This window comes from Micromys minutus (genome assembly GCF_963924665.1).
Source record: "Micromys minutus genome assembly, chromosome: 1".
In the NCBI taxonomy this organism is placed as follows: domain Eukaryota; kingdom Metazoa; phylum Chordata; class Mammalia; order Rodentia; family Muridae; genus Micromys; species Micromys minutus.
This window is the reverse complement of record NC_137969.1, coordinates 82,831,671-82,850,537: the sequence shown is the minus strand read 5'-3', so window position 1 is coordinate 82,850,537 and position 18,867 is coordinate 82,831,671.

Sequence of the window (18,867 nt, the reverse complement as noted above, 5' to 3'; positions counted from 1 at the left end):
TGAATCAGGATTCTAGCTTGAAAAGCAAGATATAGGCAACCACCTATTATTTAGAAATTACTTCAAATATTTTGTTAGAGTAGTGTAAAGAAAGACTAAGATAATCATGAGTAAAAAATATTTTTGCCTGATTCAGAGTGGTGTTCAATGTCTTAATATTGCCATGAAGAGATATCATGACCAAGGCAGTTTACAAAAGAGAGCATTTAGTTTAGGGGATCCTGGTTCCAGTGTGTTGGAGTCCATGACCATCTTGACAGGGAGTATAGCAGTAGGCCGATAAGCTTGGTGCTGGAGAATTTATATTAGATCTACAAGCAGGAGGCAGAGAGGGAGCTAACTAGGTGTTAACATGTGTTTTTAAAGCTATAAAGTCCACCCCCAGTGATACACATTCTCCAACAAGGCTTAACACTTAATCATTACAAAATAGCTGCACCAACTGAGAGCCAACCATTCAAATATAAGAGCCAATGCAGTCTGTAAAGTTTAAACACAGACAATCAATGTCACTTTCCTTATCTCTGCCCCTGCCAATCTGAGTTATCTGGAAAAGAATGGAATTTTCTACATAAGAGTTTTTAGAAGTACAACAAAAACTATTTAGTTAATAATTTATTGAGTATTTATTAAGAACCTACAGCATGCTAAACATTTGGAATATCATGAAGAATGACTCTACAAAATAATCTTGCAATGTGTGTGTGTGTGTGTGTGTGTGTGTGTGTGTGTGTGTGTGTGTGTGTCAGGGAGAAGCAATCTTAGGGGATATAGACTCTTATTTGATATTTAAAAAGATAGATTAAGGAATATTGGCAGTTTACATGTCTTGAAAATGGAGATCCAAAGAAATTTTTCTCGGAGAAGGAAGTTGCCATTGGATGCTGTTTTCTGTTTGAGTTGATCTGCCAATCCCCATCATGCCCCTGTACCAAAGCTGCTGGTTCATTCCCTATGAGGAAGTGCATGCACTGATTGGGCTAATTTCACTGCCCCATCTGTCTTCATGGCTGAAGATATCACATGTAGTTCCAGAAATCTTCGGAACTTAATACTAAATACTGCTTCTCACTAAAAACTCATTGGCTGATCTAGCGAGACTTACAAAGGCACCTACCTGCCAGTATAAAATGCTTTTGTGCAGATTAGAATCACGACATTCTTCCTTTTGGAGCTTAAAGTTTTACCTAACCAAAGCTACCCAAACAAAATGAGGTATTTATGGGGAAAACTACGTAATCTGTGAGAAAAAGACCTGTGGCAGGGTGGAGGAAGTGTGTGTTTGGAATCAGGTAAAATCTGGAATCAGGAATAGGTGAGCTGTTGTCTCTGGAGTCAGAAAACTGTTGGTTTCATTGACTTCCTGGCCATCTGGTTTGGAGAATACAAACTGATCTATATCTTTGTTTCTCGAACTACAACGCAGAAAAAAATAACATTAATGACTGTATCCCTGAGTCTAATCCAGATTGTCCTGAGTGTTGCTCTGGGATCACAAAGAGTATGACAAGTGAAGAGACTAGGCATGAAAATGTCAAAGGAACAAGGGAAACTATGCCATATTTTTACTGAAGAATCTCCTGTGTGCTTTGCCCTGTGCTATGTGCATGGGCAAAAGGAGATAGAGGGGAAACAGAAAAGGAAAGTATTAATTGAGTCAGTGAGTGCCAGACATTTCCCACACATTACCTAATTAAATCTTGGCAAATTCCTGAAGAGAAGGATGCTTGCATGCTCTGTGGTTTGCAAGGGAAGAAACTAATGCAGACTGTATTATACAGACAATAAAGGTTATATAGACTAGAAACCCAACTATTTACCAAACCACTTTCCATTCACTCTTCAAAAGAAGAACAAGACTACAACTTTTTTCCAAGAAGCCCACTGTTCAGAATCAGAGTGTGCCACCATTATGTAGATGGCATGGCTTTCATAATTATAGACTCCACTGTGAAATTTAAATTTTATAGACTTTCTAATATCTGAGTTTACCTGGGTTCTCAAGCTCCATGAGGGAATAGCGTTTTGATTTTATCTATTTAAGGCAAACAGAGTGACTTCTCCCTTCTCTGTGCTAACACATTCCTTGAATGAACAGTAGGTTCAAGAAGTTTCCTTCTTTTTTTAATTGAACAACTTTAATTGAAAAACAAAGATAAATGTACAGATTTTAAGCATTTTTGAATAAAAGTATACAAATACATTTTTGTCAGTACTTGGTTTTTTTTTTTAAAGGTTTGATAGTGTGCATTAAGATCTTACTAGTTACAATGAGGATAAAGTATATGTAAAACAAGATATAACCTGGAATTAGTCAAAGTTTTTTTGGTGTGTAAAGATTAAGCATAATGGTTATTCATTTTCTTTTTTATTTTTTTTTTCTTGAACTTCATATAGTCTGTAAGTTGTTTCTAAGGTGGTCAGAGATTTCTGGGGTTAGTATCCAATTATCAGTGACTGCATATTATGTCTGTAATTTTGTGACTGGGTTATCTCACACAGGATGATATTCTTTAGATGCATCCATTTTCTTAAGAATTTCATAAAGTCATTTTTTCTGATAGCTGAGTAGTACTCCATTGTGTAAATTTACCACAATTTTTATATCCATTCATCTACTGAAGGATATTTGAGTTTGCTTATATGGTGGATTACATTGATAGATTTCCTTATATTAAACCATCCCTGCATCCCAGGGATGAAGCCCACTTGATCATGGTGAATGATCATTTTGATGTGTTCTTGGATTCGGTTTGCAAGTATTTTGTTGAGTATTTTTGCATTAACATTCATAAGTGAAATTGGTCTGAAGTTCTCTTTCCTTGTAGGGTCTTTGTTTGGTCTAGAAAGGAGGGTTAATGTGGCCTCAAAAAATGAGTTACGTAGTGTTCAATCTGATTCTATTTTGTGGAATAGTTTGGAGAATTTTGGTGTTAGCTCTTCATAAATGTCTGATAACATTCTGAACGGAACCCATCTGGACCTGGGCCCTTTTTGGTTGGGAGGTTTTTGATGACTGCGTCAATTTCTTTTGGTGTTATTGAATTATTTAGATGGTTTATCTGGCCCTGGTTTAACTTTAGTATCTGTTATCTGTCTAGGAATTTATCCATTTCCTCCAGATTTTCCAGCTTTGTTGAATATAGGCTTTTGTAGTAGGATATGATGATTTCTTGAATTTCCTCAGTTTCAGTCGTTATATCTCCACTTTGATTTCTGATTTTGTTAATTTGGGTACTCTCTCTTTGCCTTCTAGTTAGTCTGGCTAGGGGTTTATTAATCTTGTTAATTTTCTTAAAGAACCAGGTCTTAGTATTGTGGATTCTTTGAATGGTTCTTTTTGTTTCTATTTGGTCAATTTCTGCTCTGAATTTGATTATTTCTTGCCGTCTACTTCTCTTGGGCGTATCTGCTTCCTTTTGTTCTAGAGCTTTCAGCTGTGCTGTCAAGTTGCTGGTGTATGCTCTCTCTCCAGTTTCTTTTTGGAAGCTCTCAGAGCTATGAGTTTTCCTCTCAGTACTGCTTTCATTGCATCCCATAAGTTTGGGTATGTTGTGTTTTTGTATTCATTAAATTCTGGAAAATCCTTAGTTTCTTAATTTTTCTTTGACCCTGCTATCGTTTAATAGAGCATTGTTTAGTTTCCATGTGTATATGGGCTTTTTGTTGTCTTTGTTATTAAAGACCGGCCTTAGACCCTGGTGATCTGAAAGGATGCATGGGAGTATTTCCATCTTCTTATATCTATTGAGGCTTGTTTTGTAACTGATTATATGGTCAATTTTGGAGAAATGCCATGAGGTGCTGACAATAAGGTGTATTATTTTGTTTTAGGATGATATGTTCTGTAGATATCTATTAATTCCAATTTTTTCATAACCTCTGCTAGCTTTACTGTGTCCTTGTTCAGTTTCTGTTACCATCATCTTTCCACTGGTGAGAGTGTGGTGTTGAGGTTCCCACTATTATTGTGTGAGGTTCAATGTATTTTTTGAGCTTTAGTAGGGTTTCTTTATGAATATGGGTGCTCTTGTATTTGGAGCATATATGTTAAGGATTGAGAGTTCCTCCTGACAAATTTTCCTTGTAATGAGTAAAAAGTGTCTTTCCTTATCTTTTTTGATAACTTTTGGTTGAAAATCTACTTTATTCAATATTACAATGGCCACTCCAGCTTGCTTCTTGAGGCCGTTTGCTTGGAAGGTTTTTTTCCAACATTTTACTCTGAGATAGTGTCTGTCTTTGTCTCTGAGGTGAGTTTCCTGTGTGCAGCAAAATGCTGGGATTTGTTTATGTATCCAGTCTGATAGCCTATGTCTTTTTATTGGGGAATTGAATCCATTTATGTTAACAGATGTTAAGGAATAGTGGTTGCTCTGATCGGAGATCTTGGTTCTGGTGTTGCCAGGTTGTCCTGGTTTCCCTGGGGTATGTTCTTTTGCTTTAATTTTGCCATCTTTTTGTCTGTGATTATAAGTGGTCTTGTTGTCAGTGATTGGTTCTTGTCTCTCCTGTGTACCTGGCCTGTGTCCCTAGATCTCCCTGTTCTTGGTGGCAGATGGCCTGAGCGCCTGTCAAGTTTTCTTCCTCTCCTTTTACTCACATGGGATTCTAAGCACTAGACTGGATTTCTGATATTTCATTTTTGTCTGTGTCAGCTCTTTGATCTTCCTCGTCTTTGCTGAGAAGAAACACATTCACTTGTATACCTGCTGCTTTTGTGCTCATTTGCATAGTCCCTGGATGGCTTGCCATCCGAATAAGTTGTATTTGTGACAGTCTCTTGAATAGCATTTTCTCTTTAGTCTTCTTAAGACACTGTAGCTCTTCAGGAAAAAGATGAATATAAGCTATCCGCCTATAAGCCAAGGACTGGACCTGACACATATCTCTCCATATACCTACTTCACAGATTCATTTTAATGTCACATCACAGTTAATAGCACCCTTGTAGCTATTCTTTTTTTTTAGTCTCCTATGAAAATTTCAAGTTAAGAACTTTGGATACCTGGCAATGTCGTTGCCAAGTACCTGGTAAATGCCCAATAAATATCTATTTTAAAGCAATCTAGTAGGCAGTGGTTTGGGGACAACTGCCTTTAGCAAGTGTGGGCGGGAAGGAGGAGCATGCCTTCTTGATATTGGGGAAGCAATGAGCATCTCAGAGATGTCTTTGTCTTCTGTTAGCAATGCCAATACATAACTCCTGATACTATGACTCAACAGATTTTCAATATTTTCCTCAAGGACCTAAATATTGAGGGATGATTGGCATCTGATGAGGTGCCCAGGGAGAATGTGGTTGAAGTAGTACCACTTTTCATTAGACTTAGATGGAAAACCCAAACACAGAACATGGACCTGATATCTCATGGAGCTATATCAATGCAGAATTATGGTGCAATTAATACTTACAGAAAAGAATTTGAATAATTGGAGATAAGAAAGAACAATTTGAAAATATCCTGTCTTTACTCCTTTCCATGAGTTGATTAAAAATACTGTATCTTTCTAATATCATGGCCTATAGGGAGCCCACTTACCTCCATCCCAAACAGCCACCAGATACCCAATGGCCCTCTTCAATGTTGGAGATGAAGCTCAGATACTAAATGACCTTCTTCAAAGACGGAAATGAAGTAGAATCCAGTTGTGAGATTCATCACCTCACATACTTTATATTACTTTATTTGCCTTATGCTGTACATGGTTTGTGTGTGTTTGTGTATGTGTGTGAGGGGGGTGATTTAGAAGTAAAATAAGCATATGACATTAGTTAAGGGGGAAAAAGAGAACCATCAGTGAAACTTTTCCTGATGAACTTGACATAAGTTTCATGATGACCCAAACTCAAATCTCAGATATTAAGGACTATCTTATCCTATTTTCCCTGGGATTGAGGAAATGTGACTCATCTGGCAACTCAGCTAGGTAGTTTAAAACTTCAGTGCTGAGATTGGAAAAAAAAGTTTTTACATGGAAGGCTAAGTTGGTTAGCCTATACCAGGTTGCCAGTTCTAAAACCATATGTATATAAGTCACATTATAGGAACTGTGATGATTGTATTTATATATTTAGGGAGATATACATATATAATGTAAATTTGTAATATATATACATACATACATATATACATACACACACATTACAGAAGAAGGGGCAGAAAGATTCTAAGAGCTAGAGGAAGAATAATCAGGAATTAAAAAGAGGTCATTAGGGGTAGAGGGCTAATGAAGGAAGGGGAAGAGGAAATGATTAAATATATTTTAATTAAATTTATTAATAAAAAGGAATAAGAGAGGCTATCTAGCATAGCTGACCCTTGGTAGCAATAAGAGTATAAGTGGCAGCAGTCCTGAAAGTGATGAAATAAACCAGCAAGTGAATAACAATGTAAAAACATGCCAGGAAAAGAATCCTAGCAAGTGCTTATCAGAGTCATGCATGCTTCCACCCACAGACCACAGCGCCATGTAGACTGTGGGGAGGAACCTGGAGACTGCTATAGGATCTGATGGGCAAGAAAAGGCATCTTGCAGAGAGAGGCTCGAGTCACCTGAAGAGTAAAGGAGATTAATCCCATGTCCCACTACCTAGACATATACCCATGGATGTATTCTCTGATGGACACTAAAAGCTGAGAGGTCCCTAAGAGCACCCTACTCGTGTAAGAGAACAGAAGCATCAACAGAACTCAGAATGCTTTGTTTTACCAATGAGAGAGGTGAAGACTGCTGCAGGCTCAAATATACACTGAGCTTCTAAGAGGTCTTAGAGGTGTTGATTTCTACCTTTTTGCCCTTGTGCTGGGACTCTAAAGCATGCTCATATGCCTGTGCCACTAAGAACTCCAGTGTACCTAACATGGACAGACATGTTGGTGTCCTTTACACAAACTCAGAATGGGACACACATAGAGCTATACATACCACACACACACAGAAACACCACACACACATATACACTTACCCCCACATATACATACACATACCACATACATCACAAACATATGCAGCACACACACACACACACACACACACACACACACACACACACACACACTATGGTCCCCATAGACTAATGTGAATACTTGGCCACAGATAGGAAATGGCAGTATTGGGAGGTGTGGCCTTGTTGCAGTAGGTGTGCCCTGTTAGAATAAGCGTGTCAGTGTGGAGATGGGTCTGTGAGGTCTTAAATGATCAAGCTCCGACCAGTATGAAACACAGTCTCCTTCTGGCTGCCTCTGGATCAAGATGTAAAACTCTCTGCTCCTCCAGTACCATGTCTGCCTGCATACTACATTGCTTCCCTCCATGATGACAATGAACTGAACCTCTGAAACTGTAAGCCAGCCTCAAGTAAATGTTTGTCTTTATAAGAGTTCCCTTGGTCATGCTGTCTCTTCATAAAAATAAAACACTAACTGAGGTACACAAATACCATATACACACACGTATATACACAAAGGCACATCTCACACATGTACATACATACATACATACATACATACATATATATGGTACAGACACCTCAGGCACATATATACATGTATACCATACATATACACATACCACATACACCATAACACACATACCCTATATGCACACATATAGAACACACACATAAACACACACACACACATATATATACATATACACACCACACATACACACACAAATTTTTCACAGCAACCCCCTCCCACATACACAGACAGCACACGTACACAGATACACACACCATACAAAACCACACACATACACAAACACATTTACACATACATATAGAAAGATACACCAAACACACACACTAAACACTCATATATACACATGCACACTGCACACATACATGTATACCCTCCCCACACACATGTTACACACATACACAAATATGTATGCATGGAGAGAAATGGAAGAAATCTGACTACTGTGTAAGTGTAATTGAGAGACCAGATTGTGTCTGGGATGCAAGATAAGAGCTTTGGTTGATCCTCTACGGCTTATCAAGTATAGACATGGGTATGGGGAGAAACTAGATGGACACTGCTGACCTGTGAATGAGAGATGTTATTAGAAATGTTAAGAGAAATGTCTTGCATGAGCTGTACATGGTTGTGCATACCTGTAATGCTAGCACTTCAGGAGCTGAGGCACGAAGATTATCATTTCACAAGGAAGTGGAATGTGTTACAAAAGTAGCATAGAAGAATCGTTTGTTAGTTGCTTTATACTTATTTTAGTGTCTAGTAATAGAAACAACTATAATTTAAAGAATAATAAAAGTATATTTTTTCTGCTAATTGAACAAAAATGAATATAGCATATTGAAGCTTTCTCACTTGCCACATGTAACCAGTGCTGTGAATATTGCAAATCTGTTTCTTTGCCAATACATAACGATGGCTGGTAGACAGGGCAGATGATGCAAAGATAGACATTCTTAAATTATATGGAAACTTGAACTGAACATTTTTGTCTCAGGTCTGAAGATTTATAATCTTAATAGAATTTAGAGAATTAAGAAAGAAAATAAAACAGTGTAATACATGATTTCATGAACACTGAGTAGAACACTTAAACTAAAGACAAAGGCTTCCTGGCTGGAGACCTGGAAGTGACTCTCATACTTCTCCCTTGAAGGGCCTAGTTTTTCTTTGCCCACAGCTCAGCTCAGGGACAATAGAGGAAATCAAGTGGGATCTTAACTGTGAAAAGATGGAGCAAGGGGTAACCCTTAACTGTGCGTTGAAAGTTCTGATGTTCCCTCTCCTGGAGATATAGAGAGGAAATCTTGGTGCTGGTTATACTATGGTTATTTGTTTGATCAACTGTGACTCCTATATTGAAGGATACCAGAAAGTTAGCACAAGTGACTATGCTTAAACACAAGCAAAACCCAGATATAATAACCAGAAAAGGAGAAAAATATGTTTCTTGAGTTACTGTGACATTCTGTGCATCTTAAAGCATGCTAATCCTACAACAGTTTTAGGAATTTTATTGCATCTTTCTTACAAAGGGGGCAAAGAGGACTCAGAGAATTCAGAAACATGGTTAGTTGGTAAGTGGTACCATATTGTACTGGAGGTCAGGGCTTCTAGGGTGTGAGCATACTGGGGCCCGTAGCACACAGGCTTAAAACCATAGATGTTTTGGTTTTTGTTAACCTTGGTGTTTGTTTTAATTAGGGTTTCCATTGCTGTGAAGAGATACCATGGCCAAGGCAACTCTTATAAAGGGCAGCAATTAATTGGGGCTGGCTTATAGGTTCAAAAGTTTTGTCTGTTATCATCAAGGCAGGAAGAATGACAGCATCTAGGCAGACAAAATGCTAGAAAAGGCACTGAGAGTTCTACATCTTGAGACAAAGGCAGCCAGGAGAAGACTGGATCTTCCTCCCGGGGTGGAACTTAAGTATATGACATCAAAACCCACTCCCACAGTGACAAATTTCTTCCAACAATGCCACACATATTCTAACAAGGACATGCCTCCTAATAGCGTCACTTCTTGTGGGCCAAGCATTTTAACACATGAGCTGTAAAGGCCAAATCTATTCAAACCACTACAGTGTTCATGTTCCCTAAAGGAAGCTCTGAGAGGACCATGGACCAAACCTCATTATTCATCATCGGGATCTAGGTTTGTATGAAAAGAAAACGCAGCATCCAGGCTTGCAGTCTGGAAAGAGTGATAATACTTCCAGGATCAGAAGATCCGATGATAATACCCAATACTCTGAGGCTGATGCTGAGACGGGTCTTAAACCTGGCTTGATGCTGACTACTTAGCATGAGCAGACGGAGCATGTGAGAAGATGAAGCCGGAGTCTACAGGTACTTATTCTCTATGAAGACCTCAGAACTTTTTGAGTAACTCGAAAAAGTTTGATAAACACTGAAGCTCTAACATTGGAAATGGCAGTTTTGATGGAAACTGGTCTTAAAGATGAGAAACAGAACAGTGGAGATCAAAGTTAGGACAAGTCCCAGGAATCCACATGAAGATAAGGTTAGGAGGAAGAATTAAGTATATCATTAACTTGGTCCTGACTTGGAGGCTCAAGGGAGCTTAATATGATTGGGTTAAGGGTTAAAATTCATTTATCAGTTAATTGAGAAAAGGAAATGGTCATATTCTGGATCTGTAAGCATTGGTACCACTTGTAAAAATAGTAACTCCTATTAATTCTATAACACTAGTGGCAGGGTCAGGCGACAGCCTTATGATTGGGAGAGCCTTGCCATGTGGATTGTTCACTACAGACATACAGCTATAGATAGGACAAAGAGTTTAGATGCAGAATGCTGTCATAGTTCTTGCTGGCACTGGGAAATCTGGACTAGGAGAGAGTGACCTAGTTACAGAAATCAGTTCCCCGGTGCTTTCTGTGGCTGCTCTTGTGTTTGCCCACTTGAGAAATTAGATGATTCCTCCTCTTCCTTTACCCAGTAAACAGATAAAATACAGAAAAGCCATCCATGACATCACTTTTAAAAGGCCGAACATATGAGTTCACAACAGGATGGGCCTGATGGCTTCCGCACTCAGCAGCATTAGCATCTGTCTTCCTTTAATGATGGCAAAGCCAACTCGTAAAGAACAGTGCATTGTGGCCCGAGGGTGGGATTTTCAATTTCCTATAAAACATCTAACTCCCATCCAGACATCAGCTTCCTCCTGCTCCCTGGGCTGGTGTGGTGATATTGACTGTCTGGAGGAGTCGTGTGCTCCATGGGTGGTGTGTGTAGCCACCGTGTCACCTTATTGAACACCAGCCAGAGCGGCAAGTCCTCACTCTGGCTTTTTTACACATCTACCACCAGCATCAGGTTTTATTAACAGGGGAGACAGCTTCCTAATGAAATATGGCCCTTAACTTCCTTTTATATTTGGTAATATCCTGAACTCTTTATCCAAATGAAGCATAAAGCACTTACAACTGTGTTTTGCCTTTGCACTGACCGAGGAATATATTCATTTGCAGTAACATGGGATTCAATGGAGTGGAAAATAAGCTCTGAAAATTGCTCTTGCCACGAAATTGTATCAATAAATAGGAAAAGTCCATTTAGATTTCACTGACCAATCTCCCCCCTGTGACAGAAATTAATATGGCCAAGTGGTGTGTACTGAAGGTAAGAAGCAGAAGAGGCCAGAGGCTGAGCTAGTCCTGTTTCAAGGCCTGTCTGGTATAACTTATTTTACCATTCCCTGAAGTGGCTGAGGCTGCTCTCCTATTAGAATATGTAAGGGTCAGACACAAGGGACAGGCTAGAGAGCCACATCTATAGTGAGCTCTCAGCTCTTACTAATGCCTACCTAAGTTGGCATAGACCGAAACCTTTCCCTAGTGGCTTCAAGCCCAAACTATGAGAATAGAAAGCAGGCTAATATTGTACTTGAATAAGTGTAGCTTCTGGCTATTAATTTTAATATTCAATGGCATATTTTCATAATAAAATTTCACCAGATATAGCTGAAAATAAACACATGGCTGATCTGTGGTTTGTTTTCCTCCTGTGAAGATGAATAAAAGCATCAAGTCCAGGTGTAAAGTAGTCAATTATTATGTTAGAAATCTGTAGAAATTACAAAGACCTGTGGTTGATGATATTGCAATAGAGGTAAGATAAGAAACAGGGCTGATACTTCATATCTGCAAGAGCATACTTACAGCGGAACCACTTAAAGCACAGAACTGAGTAAAATTAGACGTTGCAGTGGAAGTAACTTTGATGACATGTAATGCCCCAGGTGCTCTTACCGTTTTCCTCCATGAGTGCTGATGTTGGGAACAACTGTGCAAGTAAAATCCACCACGAACTGCTTCTCTGTGGCTGGAGATGTAGCTCAGTGGGGAAGAGAACCTGCTGCATAAACAAGAGGACCTATATTCAGATCCTGGCACACATATAAAACTTCAAGCATGGCTATGTATGGCTATCGCCTCAGTACTTTGGGGATCTCTGTGGGTTTCTGGCTATCAACCTAGATCCAAGTTCAAATGAGATTTCTGGACTCAAAGAAATAAGGTTAAGAGTAATAAAGCAAGATAGCATATGCATTCCACAGTACAGATACATACAAGCATGTATATAGACTTGCATACATACACTTGCACGCATACATATATACTTGTATATATTACATACATCCACAAATATGCACATACAGACATGTATGCACACACGTGTGCACATGTACATATCCTGGGGCTGGGGGTAGAAGTATGAGTAACTAGCTTTCAGGACATCACCTGCCATGACTGTACTGGGGGTCCATGGGCAGTTAACTCTGCCTGTTTCCTCTTTCTATAGTCCAAATGAAATGGCTGTACTGGATTATTTCTAAAAATCTTTTCTAGCATCAGGCTTTGTGTGTCTTTGATCAAAAAGACACGATAATAAAAACTAAGTTGTTAAAGATGAAAGAACACATTGCCTTCTGAAAACAAAGAGATGACAATTCCTCTGTAACCAGATGTGAAAGGACAAGGTCATGGGGACAACTTTAGAGCTATCTTCAGAGAGCAAGAATCTCTAAAGCAAACTTATCTTTAACCAAAATCACAACGCTCATGCTACATCTGACACCTTCCAATTTCTCCTTTTTATTTCTCATTTGAATCATCTATTCAGCCTCAGTCAACAAAGCTTCTTAGTCCTCTCCTGTCCAGCTACCCAAGAAGATTCTCAGGTCTTGGCAAAAATGTAAAAGTTAGTTGTCACATGCCTGCTGCTTCCCTCAAAGAGTCTGATCATATTAACTCCTCTCTTTGCCAAAAGATGTGCCTTAGGGAAGCTTGTTTTGTTTCATTTTGGGGGGGGGGTTTCCCCCCTGTGAACATGAAAAATATCAGCCAGAAGAGGATTGTTCCTGGCCTGTTGCTTGTTGGCTAAGCCCCTCCCTCACCTTCTAAATGTTTGTCAAGAGGCCCTGACTTTGTGCTGGTAACTCCATGTGGTGCTCAGCACTTCATCCTATCTCCCTGTGAGCTCCTGTCAAACTGCCCCTTCTACCCTGCAGGGTTTCTGGTGCTTTCATTAGTCAGAATCTAGCAGATGATCACATAGTCTTGAGGCAGGTGGAACACGGAAAGGAACATTGACTTGCCGTGTGTGTCCCATTAGCAATGAGGGTAAAAAGGGTCTGTGCTGTGTTCTGAAGTGCCAATTAGTTGCCAATTATTCTCTTGGAAAAAGTGCATATCTTTAATCAGACACTGGAATAACTTTATTCCATGTAGTCAGTGGTGTTCATCACAGTCTGCTGGTCAGTACTGAGACTTGGAATGTTGCCTACCTTGACTAAGAAACCCATGGTTCTCCGGAATCCAGGCAATATACTAAATCCTTGAATGGAGTATACGAACATATTTTTTTGTATAAATCCAAATAACACAGACAAAGTAAAACCTACTCACCATTCCAGGTTTTCCCCAAAGAAAATATTATCAATGAGTTTTCTTTATAACAGTATGTAATTGGATGATGAGTGGCACTTTTGCTGAGGGATTCTTGGGTACCTCCCTGCCAGATGCTTCAAGAGACCCTACTACCAGCATCCTCTAACTTTCTTTTCAAATTGTATAATGAAGAAAGTAATCTTTTCATTTAGGAACCCAGTACTGTGGTTTCTCCCTTCCTACTCTTTATTCATCCACAGGAGGAATTCAGGTTATCTCTAGTGTTCCATTCTAAATTTGAAATGTCTCTATAAGATCAGGTTTTAATTGCTCAGGCTCTAGTCTGCAATAACATTTTGTAGGTTGTAGAGTCTTTTAGAGGTAATTCTTGCCTGGTAGAAGTGTGTAACTATCAGCAGGATTTCCGAAGTTATAATTACCCCAGTCTACTCTCTTTGGTCTTATTCTCTACCATGTGATAAGCAGCTTCCACATACCCACTTTGGCTGTCTACTCTGGCTGTCTACCCTATGTTGCCCGCTAAAGTGTTCAGAATTTCTGAAACTATGAGGCAAAATAGACTTCTGTTTTCTTAAGTTGTCCCATCAGGTATTTGGTTACAGTGACACAAAAGTAAGTAAAATAGAAAATTTCAATCAAGCTATATTTATATTTGAGGACAGTCTGCAATGAGGGCAAGATAGGTTTGAAATGCACATGCAGAACATGTGTTTAAGGAGTAGGTTGCTTCATTTGGGATGCATTTGACAGAATGAGACATGGATAAAGAAGGTGAAAAGGAGCAACTAATGCAAGATTTAGGAGAACCATTGAGTTTTCTGTGCCTTAAATGCACATTAAAAACAACAACAAAAAAAAACCCAAACAAACAAACAAACAAACAAAAAAACAGCTTGAGTATTCTTGACAAATATGGCTGAACTCCAGGAAAGGTGAACCTCCCTCAAGAGAATATGGTTTGGAAGCTGGAGAGCTGGACCTGCTCTTCTCCAGGACCTGAGTTTGATTCTCAATACCCATATGTCAGCTCAAAACCCTTTGTAACCATGCACTGTGTGGTACATAGATACACACACATATAAAGCACCCATGCTCATAAAAATACTTTTCAAAATAGTGTCATTTTGATACTTTATTGAAGTAAATCAGAAGGGGACAAATCAAAGCCTTTTACTTGGTTAAGAAAGAATCTACATTAAAGAAAGGTACCTGATTGATGTAGTGTCGAATGCCAGATAGTGTCAAAAGCATATACCCCACCAGCTTGAATGGTCCATGTCTTTCTTTATTCTAATACAACACAAACAAGAAGACACAAGAGACAAGAATGATGGAATAGCAGAGCCCTCTCCTGCCTCACTTTAAATTCTACCAGCTGGGTGATGCTGAAGTAGGTAAGAATGGAGGTTATGAGACTGATATCTAACCTCAGATAAATGGGTAAGGCCAACCTGAGTGTTTGACATGTGAGAATGTTTGGAATGCTGTGCCTGTGCCCTTTCATCCATAAGGTCATGGAAAAAGAAATTAAACCAGATCAAACAGTGAACGAAAAATTTAATGTTATTTTTGTATCCCAATGAATCAGACTTTTCAATAAACAGTTTATTGAAGATATAGTGTCATTTTTGTTGTTAACATTAATGTCATAATGCATATATCATACTGTAGATGCTTTCTCTTACTAATATGTCATAGAGATAGTTATATGTCATTACACTTGAATTTTAATCTTATTTATAACTGCTAGTTAGCCTGCTACAGTACTGCATTTCTAGAATGGACTTAACCATTTCGTATTGGTACCATTAAAGAATAAGATGGATTGGGAGATGGAATGAGGGTTAGAATAGAGTCCAAAGGAAAATAATGGGTTCTTGAGTGACTGTTTATTTCTACAGGACTCTAGATCCAGTAGGCTTTCTTGACCTGGGCTATAAGTGTATAAAGATCAAGGAAAGTAACAGCAAATGGGTTACCAGTGATCCCTTCATCTTCTCCCACACACTGCTTTCTGAAACACTGTCTCACTGAGCTGGAAGCAAAAGAATAATTTGGGATTAGTTTGCTGTGTTCAATTTATAAGCCAGAATCAGTTCATTCCATTTTCTAAATGTGGGTTTTCTGTTTCTTAAACAATATTATAAGAAAAGTATGTTGAAAATCTGAACTGAGGATGCACAGAAAGATTAATTAAAACAATCCACTGCCTTACCAGCTAGATGTAATATTTCAAATGCATTTGTCAAATACATATATTTTGACTTCTAATTTATGTTTTTAAAGCAATATATGCTCAGAACAGCAGGATATTTTGCTGGTGACACTATGCCTCATTGCCAGTAATTACTGAACAGATGTAAGGGTATCCAAACAAATGTATGCAGTAGTAAGCAGACAGTGCTGAGCCCAGAATATATTAATAATTTCACATTCTTCAGGGCTCTCATTATCTTGGTCAAATATCCATAAACCCAACTTAGGATTTGGTGGGCTATTTCTTCTAATGTGGAGAATACCATTTGTTTATTGTTGCTTTGTTTCATCCCTTGTGGAATCAAGAGCTTTCACTCCAAGGGACTCTCTCTAATTTATCTTTTCTCCATTTTCTCCCCAGAGTAGAAGAACAAATTTGGCTCTGTATCTTCTCTCATTATGAGTTTGAGATGATCTCAACGGTTTTTCTGTTGCATTTTATATTTTGTTTTACATGCCTTCCAAGTTCTTAATTTTAAAAAGACAGATGTGCAGTCTAAGCTGGTCTCAAGCACTAGCTTCTCCTGTCTCAGTATCCCAATATTGGGATCTACTGCTAAACTTCTAACATCAAGTACCTCATAGCTATCGGTAAGTGTTGGCACAGGATGGCTGACAATATCCATGTGCACTTCTAGTCATGGTCTGGAGAAATAGTCACTCCACACATGCCTTCTTGGTTTCTATTTTAGGCTCTATTCAGAGGCATCAATCAGGTGCCATAGGCTGGTTAAAGAGTACTATACAGATTCCTAAATGGCCTGGTTCCTCCTGAAAATTTAGCAGCCAGATGAAACACCTGCCAGTGATTTTCTTTTAAACTCAGAAAAAAAAATTAATTGTAAATCACTTTACATGTCTGGCACATTTTTATTGGAGGTATTTCTAGAATCCAGGACTAGATAAATGAGGAGTTAGACCAACAGAGTGCAGTCCTCTGCCTTTGGGGAGATCAACAGATAATGTGTCAAATAAAGGGTCCTCTTTCTTACTCTTCCTTTCAATAATAGAAAGCCCAGTCCTCATTCTTAGTAGTTCTAATACTTAATAATCCTCACAGTCTAGGTATTTTTTCCTTTAACCAATCAAATTAGAGTTGGAGTCTGTATATATCCACAGTCCCTGCCCAACTTCTCTTGTTGTTTGGGTGACATCATTTGCTATACTTGAAGATGTTATTTATTGTTGGTGGAAGGGGCTACAAATAAGTTTGTGTTTTTATTATCTTAGTGGGCATTTCTGTCAATATTTGCTATAAGTGATCACCATCAGAACAAATATCACCTTTGCTGTTGGCAGAATGGGACTAGTGTTAAGAGGAACATTACAATTTCCTGAGAGATGTGGGTGGGATAAAAGGTATTTACTTTGGGGTTCAATTTTTGTTTGTGGGAAATCAAATGTCAAGTTGAGTACCTTCCACAGGAGCAAAGGCAGGGGTTCTTAGAACCTGCTACTCCGTTTAGCCCTGGAAACACCATTTCCTTCACTCCTCCAAGGCAAGCAGAGCTTAGTCTACCATGTATTCTTTGTGATTACAGCCTCTTACAGTTCTTCAGGCCAATAACACAGTCTAGATTGCCTTTTTTGATAGGCATATTTTGTTCTTTGACACTGCAACCTGTAGTTTGTCTTTATTTTTTTCAGTTCACCAGGCAAAGACATCCTAGAATTGATACTCGATGAAAGATTAGGTGTAGAGTTTGAAAGTCTAATGAGAAACCCAGATTCTAGCTCTTTGCTAACAATGGAGAAAGAGAATATGACCAACATCAAAGATGCTTGTAGCCTTCAGTATGTGCTTCATGAAAAGGCAATGAATGTATAACTAGGAATCTGAAAATACTGAAGTATCAGAATATGCAGTTTAATCCTTTTATAAGAAGTATTATATTTTACAAGTGATCAGAATTTAAAAGTTTTTTTTTTTCATACTGATCTATTATTTAGGTACTATTCAGGCTGATCAAGTTAAGACTTGCACCTGCAGTGTCCTCCAGAGGTTTGTATTCTGGAGTCCTGCTCTACAACTGGTATCACCATTTTGGCAGGTTTTTGAACCCTCAAAGTGTGTGACCTAGCTAGTAGAGTGGGTAATTAGAGGTGGGTCTTGAAAATAACATCTGTTCTTGGTTCCAATTTTTGTTCTTTGTTTCCCATCCCATCAAATTGTGAGTAAGTTACACCTCAACTTCTTGAGAAGTTGAGAAGCCAAGTTGTCTTAACTCCTATGCTTTTTCCCATGACAATAAACTGTTCTTCTGACACATAAACTAAAGTATGTTCTTTCTCCCTTCTAGTAATAGTTCTATTGGGTATATAATCACAGTGACAAGAAAAAGTAATCATACAGACATGTTGCCTGTTATTAAGAGGTCCAGAGAAGTCCTTTATGGTGCATGATGTTAAATAATGCTATGGAGTGATGACCCCCAAACAGGCTGATAATTGTAGATTCTTAGGAGAAGAGAGAGAACCAGTTAGTGATGCTATAGTGTGATGATCCTAAACCAGCTGATAATAGTAGATTCTTGAGACAAGAGGGGGATCCTGTCATGGAACAAAAGAGATGAAGTTGCTCAGGGAAGATGGTGAAATAAGAGTAAATATCTCACCCAATGAACTTTATTCGTCTCATATGGTGGAATATGTTAATTCAACAAAGCACTTGATAGGATGTGAGGTTAAATGAGTTGAGTTCCACTAAAGATGAGTGTGAAACTAAAGACAATAAGAAACTATGACAGACTGAAGATATCATTGATGGGTTATTTTGAAAGTTATCTGGGTAGCAGAAGGAGAGCTGTGAAAAAAATAAAGTTAGAGGCAGAGCAATTATTTAAATGATTATTAAAATAATTTGTGAAATAGGTTAAGTGGTATGAACCCAGATGGTAACATGGAAAAGAGAAAACAAGACAGGAGAGCTTGGAGAGCATTGTGGAAGAAGAGACAACAACAGCCATGGTTGATGAGCAAGGCACTCAGAAAGCATGAGTTCTATGTTATGGCAATTGAGAAAAGGTGTGCTGTCACTTTAAATTTGATGTAGGATATAAATTGTGAGATGTCTCTATCATGTATGTGTGTGTAAAACATAAAGTTTCATTTAAAAATATACAGAGAGCCACCAAATATGCACACATTACCTCCTCCTATTAAGTCCAGATCTATAGTTTGCA